The sequence below is a fragment of the Limulus polyphemus genome, unplaced genomic scaffold (assembly GCF_000517525.1).
Source record: "Limulus polyphemus unplaced genomic scaffold, Limulus_polyphemus-2.1.2 Scaffold4823, whole genome shotgun sequence".
In the NCBI taxonomy this organism is placed as follows: Eukaryota; Metazoa; Arthropoda; class Merostomata; order Xiphosura; family Limulidae; genus Limulus; species Limulus polyphemus.
Window position 1 is genome coordinate 53,863 of NW_013670433.1, and position 12,453 is coordinate 66,315.

The following is a 12,453-nucleotide window of genomic DNA, read 5'->3' on the forward strand; positions in this document are numbered from 1 at the left end:
CTACATGGTTTGTATGGTGCTCTACTACACGTTGTACCAAAATCTTTATTTAAAATAATTGTATTTTTTTTAGTTTCTTATTAATTAAGTTATATTAAGTTCCCACTTGTGCTCAATCTAATTAATCAATTTAATATTTTTCCAGTCTGTAATATTAGATGTGGTTGCCACACATACCACTAAAACTGCTTAATTTACTGTACATTTTTATATTCTTTGATTCAAAATTTCAGGTTTATACATATTTGTTCAATATAAACTTAACCACAGAAACTTCAGAATTTTATAAGTAACATGTTTATGAATTTTCTCTGTTTTATCATTTAAACTCGAAAGACAATTATTTAATATAACATTAAAGGACAACAAGGGACCTTTTGGTCCATCTAGGCCATTCTATTCAATAAATTAAACTAAACACTTAAAACTTCAAAGCCAACCCTTATCATTCAAATATTTATCAATTTTCCCTTAATCTACCTAAAGTTAGCTGCATCTGTCATATCTGAAGGCAGCCCATTCCAGAAACCAACCACTCTTAGAAAAATAAAGCTGTCTTAGCTGAAGATGATTCCTACCCTGCCAAAATTTATATTTGTGACCCCTGGTTTTACTATTCTCACTAAATTCTCCTGGGCATTGGACCCAAAGGTCCCAACCCCCTGAAAAGAGTCTTCATCTCTACAATGGTTTATTTTTCGAAAATCATAATGTTAACACAAATTGGTTCTTTTAATCTTTAAATTTTAAACATAATACAAACAGAAACTGGTTATTTTGGTCATAGTCTGTGTCTCTCCACGTCTCTGAACTACATCTTCAACTGGAATGAAACCACCAACCACAAAAAACAATAAATCCTTCAGTACCAAGATCATCATGTCTTCTCCAACTTTATTCACAGCTTTCTGCAAACATGATTGCAAGAAATAAAATCCACAAAATAAAAAATAACCACAATTGGAAACATTTTCCCTCATTTGGGGTTGAAGGGGAATGATTGTTATTAAACACCCCTGTTGGGAAGAGCAAGCAACTATCACATTGCTTTCTCTTCCTTGAAACAAACTTCCTGGCACGTTTAGTTTTTGTTTGTTTTTTTACTATTCTCACCATTAAATACGAAAAAAGATAACACATCAACACTATCAGTTCCCTTAACTATCTTATACTCTTTAATCAGATACCCTCAAGCTCCTTTTTTTTTTCAAGAGATAACAAGTTCAGAAATCTTAACCTACCCTCGTATGACAACCTTTCTCTACCAGGTATCATCATAATAGCTCTCATCTAAGCCCTTTCCAAAAATTCAATGTCCTTTCTAAGATAAGAAGCCCAAAAGTGAACACAGTACTCCAAATGTGGCCTAACCAATAGCCATGAAATTACATTATAACTTCTTTAGAAGCCTATTCAATATTTTTGTAGATACAACCTATAATCCTATTTACTATGCCACTAGCAAAAGCGCATTGATTGAATGGCTCAAGAAACTGATGAACTGCTATGGTTATTCCCATCTAGATATATACTTATGAGTCAAATTGTGATATCCAGCATACATTACCTTGCATTTATTTTTAAGGAAACTAACTCCAATCATAATTAATTATCATAAATCCAAATTTTTGGTGCTTTAAATACAAATATGGAAAATGCAGATAATTTTTATGGCCACAGATAACATGATCTGTTTTATGATGGAAAGGCAACCAAAAACAGTTTCTGTAAACCAAGACTGTGATTAACCCATTATCCCATTTGATTTTCATATACAGGAAATTTAGTTGACCCTTTTTTTCAATTTCCAATGTAAAATAACTGAATTAAGATGTTATTTAAACTTTATTGATGTATTATTGTCATTCTGCTACACCAAAAACATGACATTTACATACCTTAACCACACAATAGGTTTAATGACAGAAGTATTTAATGTATCCTTTTCAAATTTAATCATACACAAGTCACATAATAGGGAGAGGGTGGTATAAGGGAGAATCTATAGCTAAACTTTTAATCTGTCTGCTTTTAATAAATCAAATTTTATTGTACAACAAGTAAGTCAACATTATACTTGAGTTTTAAATCTCGTATTTTTAATAATTATGAATTATTTCATGAATACACTTATAGTTTGTTAATTTCCAGCCTTAATCTTTTATTGGATAGATATTGAATTTGTAAAGAAACAAAAAGAGATCCAATCTGTTTCATACTCATATGCTTACAATTGCAGTTACTGTACAATTGGTTCTGTCATTTCATGTACATGTGTATGTATAAAGTATATACAACATACTTCTGATAAATTATTTTAAAACTTTAGTTTTTCTATAGTGAAAAATATTTTATGTTTATGGTTTTCAGTTTTACTGGTTTATGTTGATGAACGTGACAGAGAGGGTAAGTTAACTAGTATAGTATTAACCTGTATTAATTCTAATAATAATTAATATAAAGTATGTGTAAGTGCTAGACCTAAAAAATGAAATTATTACTTTACGTTTGGGGGGTTTTGTTACTTCTGTTGTTTATTTTAGATTAATATTTAACTTTTGCAATAATTATTGACTTTGAAAGAATTGCTTCAAATATAATATTTTAGGATTTTAAAAAATTCTAATATTGTCAAAACTATCATACAGTTATTAAAAGTATCAAATGATAGAATAAGACATGCATTGCTAAAAGTTGTAATAATCTAGTTATTTCTTTATTCTGAGCACTATAAATGTTTGGAACTTTAATATTTGTCATTAAAAGTATATCTTTCACCTACATGTGTTATATATTTGTTGTAAACATGCATATAACATAACAATTTATGTTATAAAATCTTCTACAAAGTTTTGTAACTAATTAATGTGTGATTTACTACTCTAGACAATGTTTGTTTGATTATCACCTAAAACGTTGATTTGACTTGTTATTTATAATTTTTAACTTATTAAACTGATTTAGTCATTGTAGGCATTTCAGAAACCATGCTATCACATGTACCAGCAATAGGAATCTAATTTCTGATTTGATTGTCACAACTCTGTAAATAAAAGAACTTGTCTCTTAAGTTTTGTGTGCAATCTTTTCAGTATTACATGCTTAATTATTAAGAAGTCAGTTTCTAAGAAAAAGATTTTTAATATAAAAGGCAAAATACGTAAGACTGAAATATTCACATGACTGTCTTTGTTAAAAAAAATTATTGACTTGTCAACAAGTGCATAAAAAGTATAAGATAATTGTATCTAAGTAATGGTATGTCCAAGACAAATAAGCAAAAGAAGTATGTTTTGGATGTATCAGTGTGGTAATCTCACAGTTCAATACAGGGACTCAACCTCCACTAAAACTAGAGGTTTGAGGATCGAGTATGTGGAGGACTGTTGTAGTGATTTGTTACAGATGAAATGAAAGAGACAAAACAAGGTGATTAAGTATGAATGAAAATAAGACACCATTTTCTGATGACAAGTTGAAAATTGGAAGTTGTTTGGTATAACTATTGTCAATGAGATATTAAAATGTAGAAGTGGATAAAGAAATTAAAGTGTATTTATTTAAGGGGAAAAAAACTAAAACAAATGCAGCTGCAATATAAATTAAAAATAAAATTAAGTGGACATGATCAATATAAACAATAGTTGTAAGGCTTGAAACACAGATTTGACTTCACAAGGAAGTTTTGGCTCTCTCAAGTCAGACACAAATTCTACTTCCACAAAAGTCAAAATATATCTGATGTGGAAGCAGATTCCCTTTGTACTGACAATCAGTTAGACACCATAATGTGAAAATATCTTTACATCATATGACAGTCACAAGGTAATCCTCTATGCACAAGGTCAAGTAAAATACAGTACAACTATCCCATCAAACAGCCAATAAGTGTATTGACCAGAAAATCTACAGAAAGAAATGTCTTGAGCTGAATTTAGCACACAACCTCAACTAGTTTTTAGATCTTCCAAATTATATCTTTAAAAAAATTAAATATTTTGTAGGCATGAACTATATACTAGGAGAGTAAGATACATAGTATTTATCAATACTTTGGTTTGATTTTTTGTAATTTTTCTATGCACTAGTAAGTCTCTCATATTTCAAGTTTTAAGTAGGCATTGGTTTTATAATTTATTTGTTTAATATACCTAAACCTTTTGTAATAATTTTCGTTCCTTTGTTTGATTCTTATGTACAACTTGAATTTACCGTAAAGGGTTCTGATGTTTTGTAATTATTATTTTAATATCAGATCCTGTACCAGAAAAAAAGAAGCATTGGTATATTCCATACATCAGAGTTACCCGTAAGTAGCACAACATTTTCACTTGTTAAATAAATAGAAAAATTCTACTCTAACTTAGCAGTTGCTGGTTGTTATAAAAATGATAAAAAATATTATAATCAAAATTTTATTAAAAACCAATGAATGTTCAGGAAGTTTATTTTGTTTTAATTCTAAACTTCAGCAAGGGCATCCATTACAACACCATAGTTTCAAGTAGTTTATGTTGCTTATTATTAAAGTATGAAGAAACTAGTGCATTTAGATGATTGACATAGCAGTGCTTTGTTATGAGCTATGCATTGGTTTGTTAGTTTATAAAAACATTATTGATCTTGGTCATCAGAATTATAACTTACTGTTGGAACATGTTTTTTATTTTGTGTGTTCTTTTGGATTATTTTTTTAAAATAATGTAAAATCCCATCCACTTAAATATAATATATTAGTTTATTTCTTTCTTAACATTTGTAATTGTAGGCCTATGTGCACAAAAAACGTTTCAACAAAAATTCTAAGTTTAATGGTAAGTACACCTAACTAACAGGTAAACTTACAGAATTTTCTTGCTAACACTAAACTGAAAACAACATTTTTGACACTTAACTCATAAACCTGAATACTTATTTACCTCACTAAATGTCTACTTGACATGTAAGTAATGTGCCCTTGTCTCAACATTAGAAAAAGCTTCTCGATTATTGTATCATTATGCTCAGCAGTACCTTCTAAGAAACAAATAAACTGTAATGTAAGTAATGTGCCTTTGTCTCAACATTAGAAAAAGCTTCTTGATTATTGTATCATTATGCTCAGCAGTATCTTCTAGCAAACAAATAAACTGTAATGTAAGTAATGTTCCTTTGTCTCAACATTAGAAAAAGCTTCTTGATTATTGTATCATTATGCTCAGCAGTATCTTCTAGCAAACAAATAAACTGTAATGTAAATAATGTGCCCTTATCTCAACATTAGAAAAAGCTTTTCGATAATCGTATCATTATGCTCAGCAGTACCTTCTAGCATACAAATAAACTATAACATTGAAAATATAGCTTGCAACACTGTCCCATTCCTGTATTTTGAAGCTTCTTGAACAATCCTGACACACAAACAAAACAGTATATTAAACTACCCTTTTTTCTCCAAGGGTTATGGTATGCAGATGGGATGATCTTTCATACTTTATTGTCATGTATTGTCCTGTACTGGGTGAACTCTCTGGTAGGTAGATGAGTGAATCTAGTGCTCATCCTTGATGATCCCCTGGAAGTGGTCTCAACAGGAATCTGGGCTCTTCAGCAGGTTAGCCTTCTACAGGCAAATTCTCTCTGAAATTACTCAATTGGCCATTCTCTCACAATCTAATTTCAAAGACAATCATGATGGATCACTTTTAGCTTGGACTGTCTGTTTTTCTGGATTGCGTAGGCTACTTAATTGATTTTATTCAGGACAACATATGGTCCTTCCAAACATCTGCTTAACTTTGGAGTTTATCCCTTCTTATAGCAGGGATTGTACAGTCACACCATGTCATCTTAATGGAATCCAGTCTTATCAGCATTAATATCATAGTGACTTTTCATTTTATCACTAGTTGACTTAAGTCTTTTCCAGGCAATATATATGACACCAGCAGTGTTTCTTAGTCTCTCTGTATGTTATATGTAAGAATCTGCTTAGTGACTATCATCTGAATGCAAGTACAGAATGTCTAATGGCACTTTGTGTTCTCTCCAAAATATCAGTGATGATTGTATGTTGCCTGTTGCTTCATGTACTGTTGTTCAATAAGTCATAAGTAGGAGTAGAAAATCTTGATCCCATGTTGTTTTTTTATGTTCATCCATATAATTGGCTAATTGATTTAAAAGTGTAGAGTTGAATTTCTCTACTATTCTGTCAGAAAATGGATGAATGGCTGTTATCTGGTCTCCTTATTTCCAAGAATCTGACATTTCTACAAACAAGACTAATTTTATCCCTGATCTGAGTGAAGTCCTGGTTAGGAACAGCATATGCTTTTGGCCATTTAGTGAAACACTTCATCACAACCATGATGTATTTATTTCTATTGGTACTCTGTTGTAGAGCACCAAGCACATTCAAGGTAACACTCTCAAATGGTGCTCCAACACAGTACTGCATTAGATGCCTATGCAGTTTCTTTCATTGGCTGTTTCACTGACATGATTTACACAAACTTTCTACAGATTCCTGGAACTTAATCCAATAGAAGTACTTTCTTACTCTCTCCAGTGTGTTTATAACATCTTAGTATCCAACAGTTAGAAGGTTGTGGAGCTGATAGAGTGTTTTGGAATATAGAAACTTTGAAGTTGTTTGAAGTTAGCATGACCCTCCATCCATGTTTGTGCATAAAGTCAGTTCCCATTGTGCACTCTTCTTTGATGACAGTAAGGGTAACTTCCAACGTTCGTTGTGTTGAAACTTTAAGACCACTTGCTGTTTGCATCAATCCACATTCCTTCATTATTTGGAAGCAATTTCCCACATTTCATCACCAAATTAGATTGAATTATTGTAGCTGTAGAACCAGCATTGATTAACATACTGCAATGCTTCCCATCTATAAACCCATTAACTAGTGGATGGTTTCTTTAAGTAATGAATTTCTTATCTCATTTGGGCCAGATGTATTTTCAGCCAAACTTCACCCCATAAGTTAGCCAACTTTTTTTTTATGATGTCTGATCAGACCATTGTTGTTCCTTTGATCTGGCTGTGCTCAAAGACTAATTTTTTGGATGTTGTTTCCTTGGTTTATTAATAGCTGTTCATTCCTCAAAGTCTCAGCTGTAATAGCCATCTTTTCCACATTTATAACAGTTCACTTTTACTGACATACTTTGGGAGCAGTTGTTGTTTTCTACAGGCTTTTGTCTGCAATTTCAGGCAATATATCATTTCAAGTTACTCTTGAAACACCTATTGTCATGTCATTTTTTTTTCTCTTCATTATGTTTACCTAAACCAATCCTGTACTGGAGAAGGAATGTTGATTATAATTTAAAATTTACAATGTGTATCTACATTAAGATATTTATAAAATGGAGATATCTTGTACACAAAAAATCGAATGTGTTACAAAAGTATTTATTCTTTAGATATGTCTGTGAATTGATCACATCAGTCTGGCTTACACTGACACATCAGAGCGCAAGGTCATGTTCATTTAAAAAATAAAAATGCCTTTCTCCATTGTGCAGTTTGCATACTGTATTTTCATAACATCTAGAACTTCTGAAATTTATATCTGCAGTTTTTTCAGTATCCCTATATATTGTATCTGATATTTGCTGTTCTCCTAACACGTTCTGTCACTAAGTCAGCAGTGTTGGGTAAAGTGAATACTTGACAACTCTGACATCAAATACATAATACCAAGTTCAATGGTACTCTGTAAAAGGTCATGGCATATGCACCAGAACCCCACCCTTGCACAAACAGTTATGTGCAATTTTCGTGGATTCTAGTTTCGTTACCAACTGAAGAACTTTCTTTAAAGATCTATACCTACTTTGTTTCAACCTAATTCTCTTATCCTTGTATTTTATGGCATACATAAATTGGTTATGTACCAATAAATCCATCATTTCACATGGAGCATCTGAGTATGATAATTGGGCAAGCCTTTCCAAATCTTCTGCAAGTTTGGCTAAGGTATTTCCTTTCTTCCATATCCTGTTTTAGAACTTTGTTCTATATATACTTGCTTAATGGTGTATCACTCCAAACCTGTTGTACAAGGCAACTACCAATGTTTCATAGTTTTTATGGCTCTCATCTGGAAAGTTGCATATTGTTGTTATAGCTGGTTCTTCTAAATGGGCAACAAAATGAACAGTTTGTTGTTCACTGTTCTGCTCATTCACTCTGGAAATTATTTTGAACCAAGTCTGATATGTCTTTCACAGTGCCTTTCTATTATAGTCTGTGGTTTTTTAATCAAGGCAATGTTCTTGACTTGGTCAGTTAAATTCTGAAATTATATTTAATAGTGACATGATTGTAGTAGTCCAGGAAGGTTGGGAAGTAATAATAGTAATAATAGAAATAATAGTAATAAGTGTAGACCAAATAATTTCTCCTTTCCATACCTTGTATAAGAAGGTATTTTAGGTTGGAAGTCTTGTGCAGATGCAGAAAGTGGTTTGGTTGATTTAATCCTTATGTTTATTAGTTAATTTTCTAGATGTTTTATTTTGCAACTGATGTGCTTTTCAACCTCAGTGATCCCTTTTTTTTACCACTTTGATTTCTCATTCTTTCTATTATTTATTGGTGTGTTTCTTTACTTCTTCAATTTTGTCATTACAGCTTTTCTGTATTTTTTTGGTATCTCTCTGCACTTCATTAAATTTGTTCTTGTAATCCCTGTATACATTCTCAATAATCTTTTCAATCTTGTCTTCAATCATATTTATATTTGTTCTTAATTCTTAATTAAATATTACAGCTCTTTCTTTTAACTCCTTTCTTAAATTCTCATCTCTCTCTTCTTGATCATCTTTCAATTTTCTAAAAATTTATTTTGGTTTCTTTTTTTTTCATTTTATTCTTGTACTTTTCTGTCTTGTTCTCCTTTACCTTCTTTTAACAGTTTTATCATTTCTAGAAAAGTTTAAGTCTTGCTTCTTGTTTTTTTTATTATCATCTTAAACAGTTCAAGCTCAAGCTAACTCAAATTTCTGTTTTATTTTCACCAAAATAACCTCACTTCTGACACCAGTTGTTATAACATGTTCTTTTGTTGGATTGGTTCTCTTAGGTTATCTGCTAAAACTAATGCAAAATACAGCCCATATGACAATAATAGATTAGTTCATTGCTTCTTTAAAGTTTGCTACAGGCTACTTTCACTTTAGTAAGTGCACAAACAACATTTCAACAAACCTTCCGAGACTAATGATAAGATGACTAAATAAATTTACAGCATTTTCTTCTTAATCAATTGATAAAAAACATGCTGACTGCCTTACTAACTCATTCACTGACAGACTCCCTATCTCTCACTGACTAACTTACTAAAACTTGAACTGACAAGGAACTGAATAATTTGCTGAATACTCATTTACTTCACTAAATGCTACTTGTACTTATAAGTAATGTACCTTTGTCTTTGGATATTAGAAGAAGCTTATTAATAATTACATCATCATAATTAGCAGCTCCCTTTAGCAAACTAACATTAAAAATATAGCTTACAATAATACATTCTATAGCCAAAGCATATTCAGTAAATTTTGATTTACACTCCAATGATATGTATAGTCATTTTAATTTAATTTTTACACGTATTTTGATAGGAGTGATATTAGAGAATATGATATACAATACCATGGTTTCTTAGTCAGCTCTCTCTATCTCTGTCAAGACCTAAGTTTGGTTAGTGAAATTTATCTATTTCTTTAAATAGTGATACTCATCTACAGTCTAAGCTGTAACATTAACTAACATATTGCCCTGAATTAATGCCCCTGGGAGTGCTGCAAACTGCAAAGGGGTGTGTGTGCTAATTATAATATTTATGCTCTCTGGATTCTATTTTTCACACATAATTTCTTGATTTCAATACTAATAAGTGTTTGTTTTCTTCTTTGTTTTCAAATCAAAATTACAGCAATAAAAGTGGATTATATGTTGGTTGGATTACTATTGCTGCCACACAATGTAAGCTTTATAAAAATATTAGGGGGCAATAATTAGAGAGGGGGCATTTATTTGTGGCAATACGGTAATTCTTAATAAACATATTGCATTTTTCTTTTTTAACTTTGGTTGTTTTGGGGTTGGAATAAAAATTTGTTTTCATAGTGTGATTTATATTGTGTGTCCAATCTCTTTCTTTCTAATCCCTGAAATATGTTGTGCTTTTACTAAATCCATGAACCATTGGAATATTTTCCTGTTACTTACCTCACTTAATAGTGAAACCTAATTAACCTTACCTAATGTCATATTATAGAAGAAACTTTCTCTAATTTTCAAACATTTTCAGGAATGAAAAGAATATCTAAAGCAACTATAAAAAAAAATTTCTCAGACCTCTAAATAGCCATTATCTTGAGAAATGATAAATTACTGCTCAGACCATTTTAGTTACTCTTTATTGAAATAAATAGATTAGGATATTTTCTATCCAATTATTTTAAGTCAGTGAATCTAGCTATTGCTATATATACATTTATATATTTACATGCATATTTTATTAGTTTTGATATCATTAACATTCGATCTAGCAAGCATAAAAGTGTGCATTAAAATCCTTCATGGATGTTATCAAAAGTTTGACCCTCTCTCTCTCTCTCTAATTGTTTCCTTTAAACATTATTGACCATCAAAGAGTCCTAGATAAGTGCATCAATCTTTCCTGTTTATTTGTTTTGTTTTTGTTTCTAATACTAAAGACAGACTGACATAATATAAGCAGTGTGCTGATCATAACAAAACTGAATCTCTTCTTTTGGTGATGGTGGTTGGAGAGAATACTATGAGAAACAACAAAATGCTCCCAAAAAACACATAAACACATATATTAACACACAAAACATTCTCCTGTATTAAAGAATACTTATATTGACACACAAAACATTCTCCTGTATTAAAGAATACTTATATTAACACACAAAACATTCTCCTGTATTAAAGAATACTTTTACACTTAAAAAAACCTATTTTTTAAGGACTTCCTCTTATAGCTGTGATTAAAAATTGATTCGTATATCTCATTATCTGGTACAATAAGTAATCATGCACAAGCAAGCACATTGTCAGAGATTTGGATGCTTTATGGGTTCATATTTTAAACACTTTCACCTCTTGTTCTATTAATTTTATCCCTAGTGTTAATTTTACCTTTGTATTATAATATTTACATAATATCTGTTATTTTTGTGTTCCCAGTTGCATATGTATTATTATTATATTTCATTAAATCTTTTTTGTTAATATTTCACTCTTCTAGTACCTGTAGCATTAAGTGATTTTGTTAATAAATCTCCTAATAATTCTGGACTTTACTTTCTTGCACAAACACATATTCTTGTAAGCCTTTTTTTTATTTCAAAACAACTCTTTCTCTATGTTTGATATCACCTACACATACATATGCAGTGCTAATGCATTCACAGTTAAGATCATATTTTTACAAACGTGATTAGTTCACTTCTGGTACAACAATCACGTAACTGCTATGATTACAAAAGCTTTCCAAAAGCTCTCAGGTTGTTGAATATCTTTTCTTTTCTTATCTTTTTCCTATTGATCCAGCATATTTTGGAATATCACAAGAGAATCTCTTTTCATTAACATCTTACAGTTATTCAGTTGTACACAACTCAAACAAAAATATATTACTGTCACACAAATGTAGCTTAGAAATTATTTAAGGTAAATCATAATTTTTTTCTAAGCAAATTACATCAAAAGAAAGGATGGTGTGAATTTTTACATAACATATCCAAACCTTAAAAATATAATTTAATTTAATTTTGTAGAGGAAGAAAATGTACATTAGTGAAAAATATACACTTGAAAAAATATAAATGCATTTACAAAACAAATATCCAACACTGAGGCACAAATCATAGGGTAGGTCATTATGTAATGTGCCTTGGTATTTTGAGGTGCCAACAGAAGTAAGACCCAAATTGATTTGTGGGTACACCATCTATCCAGTTTAACCTCAATTTCACTGGCCTCACATGCTTAAAAAAAAGAGAAAAGGAGCAGATATGGGTGCTCAACCCCACAATGTCCCACATTTTTACCACCTTTTACTGTCTGCAGCCAGAATTGGGAAGGTAATTGCTCACAAAAATAATAAAACAGTAAGAGAAATAATCATTACAGTATTATACATCAATAGAGGAGACAACAAAACTATTCTGAAGTTGGCATTCCAGCCCCCTATATGACATCTATATATTGCTAAAACTCTGAGATTGTTTGTGTGTGTGATTGTCTGTAATTAAATACAGCAAAACTGGCACACAGTAGTGCCATTTTTGTAATGAAATGAGAATAGAAACAGAATTAAGCAAGTTTCGTGAAAATCAGGCCACGGGTTACCGAGTTAGCACCATTTTTTGGGTCACTTTTCATACATTCCATTATTATAAAACTTCGTTTTCCACCTG

General features: G+C 30.9%; 1 protein-coding gene across 1 annotated transcript in view; it reads left to right on the forward strand.

The window, feature by feature from the left end:
• Window positions 1–12,453, forward strand: part of LOC106471734 — a 23,456-nt gene that overhangs the window by 1,289 nt on the left and 9,714 nt on the right. Inside the window, exons 2-3 of the mRNA XM_013932356.2 lie at window positions 2,371–2,406; window positions 4,256–4,309. The gene's annotated coding sequence lies outside the window, so the exon portion shown is untranslated. The remainder of the gene's footprint in view (window positions 1–2,370; window positions 2,407–4,255; window positions 4,310–12,453) is intronic.